The 13261-nt window shown below is 39.0% G+C and overlaps 1 protein-coding gene across 2 annotated transcripts in view; it reads left to right on the forward strand.

Annotated features, from left to right (window-relative positions):
- Positions 1-1827: 1827 nt before the first annotated feature.
- RGS17 (regulator of G protein signaling 17) overlaps positions 1828-13261 on the forward strand; it is a 71417-nt gene continuing 59983 nt past the window's right edge. The window contains exon 1 of one of the 2 annotated variants that reach the window (XM_026844877.1): positions 1828-2299. The gene's annotated coding sequence lies outside the window, so the exon portion shown is untranslated. The remainder of the gene's footprint in view (positions 2300-13261) is intronic. The other variant, XM_026844876.1, reaches the window with a different exon arrangement.

Raw genomic sequence — 13261 nt, forward strand, 5'->3', positions numbered from 1 at the left:
CCGGGCCGCCCCCGGGGAACACCCACCGGCTGCCGCCGCTGCCCGGCTCCCGCGGTGCGCGGCTCCGGCGGGTCCTCACCGCTCCTCGGGCTGAGACCGCCCGCAGTTCAGAGCGCGGAGGTTGCCCAGCTCGCCCCGCTGTCAGCCCTGCGCCGCACAATCCACAGCCGCCGCCGCCGCTTCGTGTTGGCTTAGAACGAAGCCTTACCCGTGCTGTCAGACGGCTTAGGGCTGGCAGGAGTAAAATCTAGGATTTTCGGTGTTTGGTTTCTTCATCTCCGTGTCTGGATTTTCACCAACGTGTGTCATAGGTTTGCAGCCAGATGCTTTTGCAAAATGGATGAAATCTCAAATACCCTGCTAGGTAAATGTAAGTTACATATCCTCTGGCAGTAGTATTACGGGTAACAGGTGATAAATAGCTTTCTACAAATGTAATATTCATGCATTGCAGATGTAGGGAGTTCTATAAAGGAAATTAATCCTTTTTCACATCAGTGGATGCTAGTGTCATCATCCTTATGTAAATCATTAGGGAATCTTCCTGTGGCACAAACCATTTAAGCAAACAAATGATTTAACCTTTATAAAGAAACAGTGTCACACACACTTATTGCTGTTATCAAATATATATTTTTATTTGAGTTCATACTCAGAATAAGCAAAGTCGCAGTAAAAGATACATGTGCCCCACCCCAATAAGTTTACGGCCTGAGATCTGAGGCTATGATACACTCAAGTACTTACTTCCCTAAAATAGGGGAGCATTAGCCATTTCAATGCCTTTCTCCATTAGGGCCTTAGATCCTTTTAAGTAGCCAAAATAAGAATATAATTTGATTAAATGCATACGATCAAAAAAATTGCTATAGTGAGTTGGACATCTAGTCCAATATCCTGACTCTGACTATAGTCATTAGCAGATGCTGAAGGGAGAAGAACATAAGAAACAAGATTGGTATTCAGCAATCTTTTCCTGGTATATCCTTTCAAGATCCAGCAAACTGTAGTAGAGGGATTTCTTAAAACTGGGGTTTTCTCCCAGACCATGATATTTAATAAATCCTTGAATTTCTCTGCTCCTTTTTTTTATCTGTTTATACTTTGGTCTCAACCACATTCTGTGGCATTGAGCACCACAATTTAATTATGATTTGTGTGAAAAAGTACTTCCTTTTGTTTGCTGTGATCCTGCTGCCTGATAATTTCATTCAGTGCTCTGTAGCTCTCGTATGTGACAAGGAGCACACGCAGTGTCTGTACAAGGTGCTAGGAGTGTCCTCTCACACCAGAGCAGGCACAGCGCTGGCAGATCAAGTTCCTTCATTTTATCTGTCACTGAGCTGAGAGATCTGCCTAGAGGTGTAAAGCCATGTTCAGCCCTTGGTCTTTATGTTGAAATCTACAGATAAGAATAGTCATTCTTTTTCTTGTTATGCAACATGGACACTTGTGTACAAAGAATTGCCCTGAACCCAGGAACTCATTTCTAGAAGGCTACTGAACAGCTGTCTGTTGAAAATTAACTCCCTGCAGTATTGATCTGAATCAAAATCTGACTGACAGCTTGCTGAAAAATTCCCTATCCTAATCCAGTTTTCTACCTACCCTGGGAAGAAGATGAAATGTGTTATTCTCAAACAGCAATTCTTCATTTTTATGAAGTATACTAAATACAAAATGCAAGCTATATATCAAGGGACATATATGAAAGCTGTACATTTGAATGATCATCACTTCTAATTGTTCTGTGTATCTAATTGTTCTGTTCATTATAGTATATTGCTTCTTTCCACATGTACACATTGAACAACATTCATAGTTTCAAAAGTACAGTTTAAATGTCCCATAAAATCTCACTGATTTGGAATGAGCTCCGACACACACAAGTTCTTCTCCCCAAGAGTACTACTAAATTTGAATCATGCTTGAGTATTACCAGACCAACATCACAGAAGATTCCCTCATCTCACCTGTAGCCCTGCTTTGATTTTCTCACAAGAATAATAGAGGAATAAGAGACTAGAGAACTACAAAAGCATGATCTGGACCCAAAGACCCAGAAGATCTCACAGTTTGAAATCATTAGCAGACACAACTTGGAGCAACACAATCCACAGCAGAACGTGGACAAGTGGAGAACAGTAGAAACCCACATGAGTTGTGAAATCCTTGACAAAAAATAGAATACTGGGAACCTCAGATGCAGTAATCCTCATCTCCCAAAAGTCTAAAAGAGACTGAGTGGTACCATTACAAAGACAAAATAGGAGGTATGTCAGCCAGTCTCAAACTCAATGTGAGAATGATTTCCACTTATAAGTGGCATATATATGTGTGTATATGTGTGTATATATATGTGGCAAACCATATATATATAAAGTATATAAACTTTCCTTCACAGAAAATATATCAGCTTGAATAAATTTTACAATGCTAGTATCTTTTAAATAGCACTTTCTTACTTGTATGCTTCACATGCATGCCTTTAAGTATGAAACATATGGAGATTCTTATGAATACGCTGGAAGTGTATTCAGTGAAACAGTATTAGCTCTTACAGAGATGCTCATCACAATTCCATTAGCTTCCTTCTGATCATGTCTCCATGATGTCAGGTGGGGATTTATTTTGCACTTGTACCAAGGTCTGAGCTTCAGCTTTTTTCAAGAAAATTCTCTCCTCACCATACTTTCAGTTCTGTGAGTACAGAGCGAGTTTTCTAAGGACATAAAATTCATGTGCTTGGCTTGTGTTAAAATTAGTTAAAAACTAAATTCTTCAAGAAATTTAGCATTTTTGTGCATGTATTTTTTGTCTTAAGTATTCTTAATAATGAAATAATGCAGTCAGACTTTCTATACTGTTAATTAATTAAAACCTTGTGCATAGGGTATAAAAACAAATAAATAAAGTTGTAATTAAGTTTATCTATTAATGGTTATAGCTAATGGCTATAGCTATACAGGCTATAAGTAGGTGTGTGTGAGTAGCTTTGCTTCTGACTGCTGGGGGGCTACTTCATCCTCCAAAGGAGCTCACCCCTTCAGCTTGTCATCTTTGTGGGTCTTGGCTATCGTGGGTCTGTAATAGGGAGCTGCATGCATGTCTGACTCCAATCCTCTGGCAATTTAATCAATTCAGAGAGATCTTTTCTGCAGAGATTTTGTGTCTCAACCCAAAGTTGGGTATCTGCTCTTAAAAGGTTTCACTTGGCACTGCTGCTGTCTCTGACATGCAGAAAGGAAGCGGCCGTGCAGTGTGCCTGTGGCAGGAACCTAGGGGAACACTTAAAGCACACAAACAGATGAACTCAGGGTCTGCACTGCTCCTCCTGCCCAGCCACCCTGTAACCTGGGCTCAGCCAAATGTGGGTCCTCCAAATCAGTGTAGGGGCTTGATTCCCTAGCATGCTTTATCTGCTTTGCACTGCTCCAGTGATGCCAAATAGATGTAGACTCAATTTAAATGACAGGTGTGCTTTGAATAATTTGTGCTGTTCTGGTATATTAATGAATCTAGGCTTAAATTAAAAAAAAAAAAAAAAAGTAATGCAATCAATTTAAGATTGATTCTATCATATATTCATATAACTTTTGAGTATTAGGTTTAAGTTCCTTGCTTATAAAATATGAATGAAATGCTTCTTACCTTACAGTTGAAATTTTTATACATTATTTACTTTGTAAGCAAATGGCAGTAAATTCTTCAAAATCAGTAAATTTCTAGACAGAATGTATATGGGGAATTACAAGTAAGGAGGTGGAATAGAAATAAAAGGTTAATAAAAGCTTAAATCCTAAAGGAAAGCATTACACATTACTCACACTCAGACATCTTAAACACTACATCTTTCTCCATGCAAAAACCCACTATCTATCTAGCCTAGTTTCTTCAGTTAGAAAGGGAGTAAATTAGTGAGCGATGCATTAACACAGCTCTGCAGCTACTGCTATCAAAGCAGCTTCATTTAAAGCTGCTTGGCTGCTCTCTCCAGTGATGCTAGCTCTGTGCTTGTTGAAATATGAGAGAGATCATGAGCTATATAGCCCTAACTCTGAATGTACAGATTAGCAGAGAGTATACCACAGTAATGCTGCCTTTAAAGGGAGACTGCCACTCTGTCAGGGCTCCCTGCTGTAGAAGTCTCACTCCTGTCTGTGACATAAGACTATGCTACCTTGCTCTGCAATATTAGTTAAGTGCAAGCCCAAGCCCAAGCAAGACTTGCTCTTACTCTGTTTTAGGAAGGCTGAATATGGTTTGGGCTGTTTTACTCTGTTACGTTTTGCTGTGTTGTGTTTTGCTGGGCTCTGGTATGCTGTAATAGTGTCTTCATTTATCAGCAACTCATGTCATTTACAGTAAAATAATCCTGTGAGATAAAGCAATTAAACCACAGGAATCATGGATGAAGGCTGTCATGGTATCCTTAGCACAGCACTTTTATGCCTACTGTAGTTCAGACAGCTTTCAAATGAGAGAGCTCAAAGCACTGGGCACCCTCAGAGGCAATGTGTCCTAGCCAGGTCACAGACGCAGCAGGGAGCTTTGGGAACTCCTTGTATTTCTCACAGTACCATTGGCCAACTAGTATCAGCATATACACACTGGTGTCTTAAAAGCTTAAATTAGAGGGCAACATATAGTAAATTTTTAATACCATGGCTACTGTTTATCATTTATGTAATGAGAGCAACCTTCTGAAGTAAGGAATTTCTTATCCAATTCACCTTGTTATGACAGCACTGCAGGCAGAACATACTCTCTGATATTCACATTACACCACCCCTTTGGTTGGTGTAAATGCTGCTTTCTCAATGATTTGCATCATAGGAAAATCAAGAACAGTGAGTAATAACTTCCTGTACAAGGTCTTCACAAGTAGCCCCGTTTTAATGAATGTAGGTGGGAAGTGTGGTCCTAATTACTCAGTGTCCAAAAGGTACTTTTATTTCCAAGCCTTATTATCTTCAGAAATTACAAAGTCCTAAAGTATTAATCAGATACTTCATAGCTTTCAAGATGGGTTTGAGAAGATAGGAGTGAGATGTGCAAGTTTTTTTTTAATCATTCGGATAGAATGGTTTAAAAATATATCCACAAATTATTTTGATGCTTAAGTCTAAACTACTTTGTTGTAAGGCAGTTGTCATATCATGGCCTGATAATCTAACTGATGAAGCTTGATATATCCGATAATCTGGTAACCAGAGTTTAATTGGTAGCATTTTTTCACTGCTATGTGTATATTTATTTGTGTTTAGAGATTTTTATAAATGTGTACTGACCCTCACAATGTGAAAAACAAACCACTGGTAATAATAATCAGAATCTCAGCGGTATGGTAAGCATCATGCTAACCATGATAGACAATGATGTTTTCGATTCTATGTCTGATTATTTGATATGTAAAATCAAGACACAGAGCTACCACAAAAGATCAAGTAAGTACTCATGTAGCAAGGATCTTGAAATGGATAGAAGGGATACCCCTACCCAGTGAATGCAGCAACATCATAAATTAGGAAGTTATGAAAGTGGCAGGTTTGAGCTGATATCTCATGTAGGACTGGGCAGTGGTCATTGATTCAGTACACAGTGATTCATTATAGAGAAATCTGATTGTTTATTGGATTTGTCCTGAGCTCTCTCTGCAGAAGAACCATCACATATTGTATCTGTCTCAAAGCCTATGTCTGCACTGCAAATTGCAATGTAGGCTAGAGATATCCGACAAAGCTTGGACACTCAAAAAATCTAGTTAAAGCAACATGGAGCCCTGTGCAATAGAATGACCTTATTTTACCTCTCTATCTGTATGTCATCTTGCATCCTGCAGTATAGACTACTCAGAAACTGAGAAATCCTGAAATTATTATATTTTTAAGCTAAGTGGCCCGGAGGGCATTTACCATGAAATATGTTCCATACTCCTTTAACCATTGTCTTCACTCTACTTAAACTGCTTCAATTGATCAATAACCCTCTTTATAAACATCACAACTGTTTCAATAGCAGTCAGTGAAAAATATAGATGTAACATGGCTTTCACATGGCTAAGATTTTAGCTTTATATAGCCCAGTTAGCACAGCTCTTTTGGGTTCAGGATTGCAGAGCACTTCGTTTATTTGCCATGACTGTCGGTTCTTGTGAGAGTGTCTCTGTAAAATAATAAAAGCCTGAGCTTGTGCACCAGAACTTGATCGTCTATGCTCTAAATTGTTAGAATGGTTCCAGACCTGACTGGAAAGTTACCACAGTCCAGGGACCAGTCCCAATAAAATGCTTGTTTGAGGCTGTCCTGTCATCCAGAGCAGGTCAGTCTAATTATATGAATATAACTAAATTGGCCATTTGGCCTCAGACCCAGAGAACAAGCCCTGGGATTGCTTAGCTTTCCAGTACAGAGACATCACATATCTTCAGGATGTAGCCTCCAGCCTCTGACTTTGGCCTGCATCCTTTCTTTTAGGCATGTATTAGATTCAAGCAAAGTAAATCCACATTTGCTGTGATATACTTACCAATGGACCCAGATAACCTTAAATCAATGATTTGTCCTTGTTAGCTTACATTGTTCCCTTGTTATTCGCCTACTACAAAACAATAGCATTTGTGATTTTTGTGTTTCCTTCTGTTTTGTTCACAATAGAGGGAAAGGTTGTCAGGTTGTGTAAAAGAACATATTCCTGAAGGATTCAGTTAGAAACACACCTGCTTGATAATTATTCCCCGTTTTAAATTTCAGACCAAGATTTATCAGTTTTTAATACAATTAATGTTTATCATGTTGATTTTTATCATGTTTATTCTACAGCCACAATGTTGTGTGTACTAACAGAAGTCAGCATATTTACATTGATGTTATAGCCATCAACTTAGCCATCAAATTGGTAATTTTATATGAAGTATTAATATAAACATCTCATACAGATCTCATATGTAGTTTTTAAATTTGTATTTAGCATAACTCATATTGAATGGCTTTAATTAGATTGAGTTCATTCAAGTCCGTCATGTGTTGATTACTATTAATATTCTATCCAATCTGTGGGATGAGGTGGGTGTGATTTAAGTTCAATATTAATTTCTTTCATACATAACAGAAGAGAGAATTGTTCAAACAAACTTTAGGAAAGGGGAGTGGTTCATATCTGTATATGTGCATGATATTATAGGAAAATTATATACCTTGTGTGACTTCTAGTGAAAATTTTTCTTGGTCAGGCATATAATGCTGTGACAAATACTGTGACCTGGTTTCATACAGTGTATAAAAGTAGGTGACATTTCAGGAACTTTTAAGAAAATAGAGAATCCAGAAAGTTCAAAAACAGTAAAAGAGGAGGGAACTATCCATCGTATTACTATTCTCTTGAGAATCTAGACAATTTAGTAAGCATTGAGAACAAATACAGAACACATTATGAAAAGGCTGTTACTCTCTTTTCAGATTTCTGGGATTTAGACCTAGTAAGTGTTTTAAGATAATTGTCCCTTCATGCCATCTTTTCTACAAGCTCACTTTTCAAACAACCACATCATCTCTGCATGCTGAGAGAACAACGCTGCTGTTTCACAGAAAAGAAATACAGATACATATCAATTAAGCGATTACAGGATCACACAGTAAAATAGTGGCAGATGAAGAAATTAAATATAAGGGGCAAAATTCAAAATTCTTGTTGATTTCAGGGATCAAAATTTAACATTAAGAATCTTGTCTCCCACTCCACTTGATGTCTTCCCTTTTACCGAAGTAATGCTCATATATAAAACATCAGAGGGAACATAAGATCCAGAAAATCTCCACATCCGGAAAATCTCCAGGATAAAAATGGGAATTTGCTGTTGAATCAGAAGTCAGTCTTTCTAATCAAATATTCTTAAACATTTTGAAGATAACCAAAGCAAAACACACCCAATATAATTACACTGTTCCCTTAAATATGTAATCTGAATATCAATATGAAAAGTATTAGTTATGGCCATGTTAGAAAAAAAAAAAAATCTTCAGTAAGCAAAAGTCTTCAAAAACATGAAAACGTTGGATGGCTGAGCAATATAGCCCTGCATTTAAAAAATCAGAAAGAGAAAATGGAAGCATGTAGCTGGTAGCATGGTACCTTCTGCTGACATTCAGTTCATCAGTTCTTTGAAACAACCAGGGATTTTTGTGATCCGTTAAGCCATTACCTCTAGATCTGTCATCCTCATAAAAGGAGGTGACTCCAATACAGTAAAGTCAGTCAAACACCTGTCCTAGCTTTACCAAACTAAGTATAAAAAAATCATCTGCACATTTCTTTTGGCTTGGTTGTTAGGTTTTTATGATAAAAGATCCCGTAATATCACAGTTATAATACATACAAAAAAATGTTTTTACAGGTTATAACAGAGAGTGGAGTAACTAGTTAACTCATGCCTAATTCTAGTAATGAATGTAGCATACCTTTTCCAACCACAGATCACTGAATTTTAACAACACTGCATTCTTGGGCTTGATCAGAGCTTCATCTAGGGGAGATGCTTTAATCAGTCTGTATCATCATATACTTCATATATGCTTTTATATATGTATTTTTTGTAAATTAGCATAAGATACTTTGAATTAACTGCCTTCTGCTTACCACAGTGAGAGAACACATCCATGGGCTGTGGCATAATCTGCCACCAATCAACCCCTCCAGTAAATTTGCCCTGAAATATGCTGGTGGCCCAAGTAAATGCAATGTAGTTTATTTCTTAATGAAAAGAAAAAGTTCCTGCATGTCTCTTTAAAGATGGGGGGAAAGGTCTCTTTGAATTCAAGTAAATATGGTCTAAAAGAACTTTAGTGCAAGAAGACTAAATTTGGCTGAAAGTGTAATTTATTGTAGACCCAGCTGTAGATGCATCTGGATTCAGTTCGTTTAAGGTTCACAGGGGTTTTAAGACTCCAAGTAATTGAATTGCTATTAGTGTTTAAGGCACTTTCCCATTAACTTGAATGGACTTCTGTGACAGAAACTATTCTTACATGCAATCCTAACCATCAGTTATATTTCAAACGTGATTGCAAGGCTCTGTTAAGTAGGAACTGTTCTGCTAGACAGTGAGATCATATGCGACAAGGGGACTGAAGACCTGAGACACCTTGACTTTGACGGCATCCCATGCTGTGATACTAGCAGGAATCACCTAAAGACAGTATTTTAAGTTTTAAATACAATTTTTTTTTTTTTTTTTTTTTTTTTTTTTCTATGTTAAACCTGGAGCTATGTAGGTGAGAGACTGTTTTAAATTGTGCTACAGTCCTATCCTCTAAGGTACAGAGTGTATCCAGCAGAGTGCCAAGCAAATCAACTGCTATCAAACCAGGCTGGCAGCGTGTGCTCAGCAGCTCTCTGGATTAGACTGCTTTTCATTAGTGTGGCCACTTCCAGCAGGTGGCTTAGTAGTAGCTTTAGGAACACTGGAAATAAGAACATAGACCGGAGGAAACACCCCGACTAATTGCATCCCAGTCTCTGGCTATTTCCAGCAACCAGTTCTTACCTTTCCTTCCTTTTCTGAATCAAGTTCGTATTAAAAGGAGGAAGGCTTTTTTACACATCTATTCTTACTCAAAAGCCTTCCAGAGCTCCTGTTAAAAACTTTTTTCTCATTTCCAGCCACATTTCTTCCAAGACAGCTTATTCTTGTTTGCTCTTGTGAAATCATCCGTATTACATTGGTCTCCCTCCCTTCCATTTGTCCACCTGACACACTCATCTCCCTCCCCTTTGTCCCAGTAACACTTTAGATCAGACATCAGAAGATGGAGGGAACCCTCAAAATGCAAAATGTTTGTATCTTGTAAAGAAAGGGGGCTCAAATGCCATGGCAGCAGCACTCCTTCCAATCACAGAACCCCTCTTCCAGCCCTTTCCCTTCATAACTTCATCTGTGGAGCACCCTGAAGTAGGAATGCAGTAGGGTGCGTGACTACTCCATGACCATCTTCTCACTGCCATTTATGTAAAGGGGATCCCTTGCTAGGGAGTGTCCAAGATGCAGCTAATACCTAAGGAAATCTTAGAAGTGTGCTACTTGAGTTTCAGTGCTGTGATGCAGTGCGATCCTTGCTGTGAATAGTGGCAACAAAGCGCATGAGAACATGTGTGTAACAAAAGACTCACCTACATAAACTGGGGGGGGGAGAGGGGAAGTGTCTTTTATTTTTTCTCTAACACCAAAATACATTTCCATGTTGATTTGGATACAAGAAAGCTTCATTATCAGTTAAATTTCTCTTCTCAGACAAAACGGCTTTTTCAGGAAAATTCCGTAAGTTACTTATGAGTGCTTCTCAATCTTGGCATCTTGGAAGACTAGATAAATAAACTATTAATGTAGACACTTAGATATTAGTCTAGAAGATCAGGGTTCCCTCAACAGCAAGTGTGTGCGGCAAATGCTTCGGATCACCTACACGAGATTGCACAGGACAAACAAAAATGTCATCACTTTGATTTGTTGCTGTATGAGTCACCTTCAAAAGAAAAGTCAAATTACAGGAGAAAATTAAACATTTATCAAGGAAATGAAGAATCTGGGCCACTAGGATGAATTTGCTGATGATTATCAGCCTGTCCCCTACGAGGACAGGATGAGAGAGTTGGGGTTGTTCAGCCTAGAAAAGAGAAGGCTCTGGGGAGACCTTTAGTGGCCTTCCAGTACTTAAAGGGGGCTACAGGAAAGATGGGGAGGGACTTTATCAAGGAGTGTAGGGACAGAACGAGGGGTAATGGCTTCAAACTGAAAGATAGTAGATTTAGATTGGACATGAGGAAGAAATTCTTTCCTATGAGGGTGGTGAGACACTGGCACAGGTTGCCCAGAGAAGCTGTGGCTGCCCCCTCCCTGGCAGTGTTCCAGGCCAGGCTGGATGGGGCTTTGAGCAACCTGGTCTATGGAAGGTGTCCCTGCCCATGGCAAGGGGGTTGGGACTAGATGGTCTTTAATGTCCCTTTCGACCCAAACCATTCTATGACTATTATTCTATGAGAGTTCAATTCTGTTATGAACTAGGTATTGTTGACCCACTTGCAGACTTGAATAGAAACAGATCATGCTGCTTTATGAGGATTTCACACTCATATCTGAAAAGTTGTCTTTACAGCCAAGAAAAGGTTTGAACTGACAATAAGCATGCCATATTCTTTATTCCACTTGCTATCATCCTACCTGTTACTATGCACTGAAAAAAATATTCAGCCCTATCTCGGGACAGGGATCTCACTAGGAAACAAAATTTGGCTGTGCCCAAACTTAGGGTGGCTGTATGCTACCCCCCACCCCCCCTCAAATGCAATTGTAATGTAACATCAGTTTATTTTTTATATTTTAAAAAAGTTATATTGTTCAAACAGACATAAAGATATTCAGAAACCATCTAAATTTCGCTTGCAGGCTGTTTCAGATTTTGAATGCCTCGTCACTGATTCTGAGTGATGTATAATGGAAATATACAGGTCAGTGCTATTAGCACACTGAAACGCTTCCATCCCCATCTCCTTTGAAAGATGTTACATGGGTGGCATACCAGTGGGCAACATGTGTCGTGAGTGTTATCTACGTGTGTTAGAAAACATCCTGTGATCAGAAAAGCAGCTACCCCAAGGCTGTAGGTATGTGTACTCTATTTGTTAAAGGCCAGTCTGGAGCTCAGACACCCCCCACAGACAACTGGGGAGAACACCAAGTTGGTCCGGGTGCCCAAGTGATAAACACTTTCTTTTGAGTGTCCAGTGGATGGTTACTCCATCAGGCAGTCCACATCCCACTCAGGCCTGAGTGCCTGAGCCTCCCTGGCCCTGCTGCTATTGTTACACCACACACAAGCACAAGAAATCTTGTCATCTTGATCACAAGACAGCAGCGTGAGTGGACCATGGGAACTTGCCATGCTTACAGCCAGCAGGGACTTGTGGGTTTTGTCCCCTTGTAAGCAAAGCTTCTCAAAAACAGACAGAAAGTTTCCACAGCACATGTTTATTCTTGCTAGGACTCTAAACTAATTTCAACTCGCCAAAATCAACATTTCAGGTGTGGCTTTAGATGGAATATTGTTGGCAAGAATATCTAAACTTTGTCAGTTTTTCTCCAGTAGTCATCAGTCATAGCAAAATTATAGCAAATGAGGCTGTAAATTCTGGTGAAGCCAGAGAAAGAAAATTCAAGAAATGTTGAGATATTTAGATTGTTTTTGAGAAGTACATATAACTTGTTCTAGAATATTAATGAGAATGGAAAGGTTAAAAGTAGGTCTGCAGTGATATAGAGGGTCAGTAATCTGACAGTAAGAGCCGACACATACCTTCTTAAGATGCTTGGTCCTACTGTATCCTAAAAGATGGAATAAAAAATATTCTCTGCAAAACTGTCATAGTACTTGCCCACAGGTCTAGCCCAGTGAGGAACCATGTTAATCTAAATCAGTAATTGCAAGGCAAAGCTTCTTCCTGCATTTCCACACAATGAAACAATAAACATGAACACAGGCCTCCACCCTAGCAGAAAAATCTGCAAAATCGTACTTTGTGACCAAACGTGCAGGTGGTTCAATTTAATTCTGACTACTTCTTTCCACAAAACTACGAAAATTTCCCTGCAGGAGGAAGTGCTTGAGTCAGCTCCACAGAGAACAGAAGTTTATCCTATTCACTAAGTGGGATGAATCTTCTATTGAGATGCTAAATATTGTTTCATTGCCTTGCATACAGCCCTTCCTTAAGATCCAAAGAACTTTTTATGCCACATTTATATTCATTGTGAGCCTTTTTGCCCCTGGCTCTCCAGCTGTTTCCCTGCTTACATCCTGAGGCAAGAACTGCTGAACTTGGGTAGCAGAAGAGGGAATTATTGGCAGGGATGGTCTACAGAAAAATTTTAGAATGCATACACCTCAGAATTGGCTATCCAGATCTCCCAGGAAAATGAATAAATCTCAAGAGCAGAAATAATAACCAGAGAATGAGAAAACACAGAGATGTTAAAAGGACCTTTAAAGTGAAAAAGGGCAAGGAACAGGCATAATAGACATCGAGATCATAATGTTAGATAGTAAGGAAAGGTACTGAAGTGAGAACATGAGTATGGATGCTAGTTAGTGAAGAAAAAAAACAATGAAGAAAATGAATTAAATGACTACAGTGATACAATCTTGGAAGCATGGAATAGGAGAGTAGGGCGCTGAAAAGTAAAAGTTGGGGTAGAGGGAGGCGTTTTGCTATG

This window comes from Athene cunicularia (assembly GCF_003259725.1).
Source record: "Athene cunicularia isolate RWA chromosome 3 unlocalized genomic scaffold, athCun1 chr3_part1, whole genome shotgun sequence".
NCBI lineage: Eukaryota > Metazoa > Chordata > Aves > Strigiformes > Strigidae > Athene > Athene cunicularia.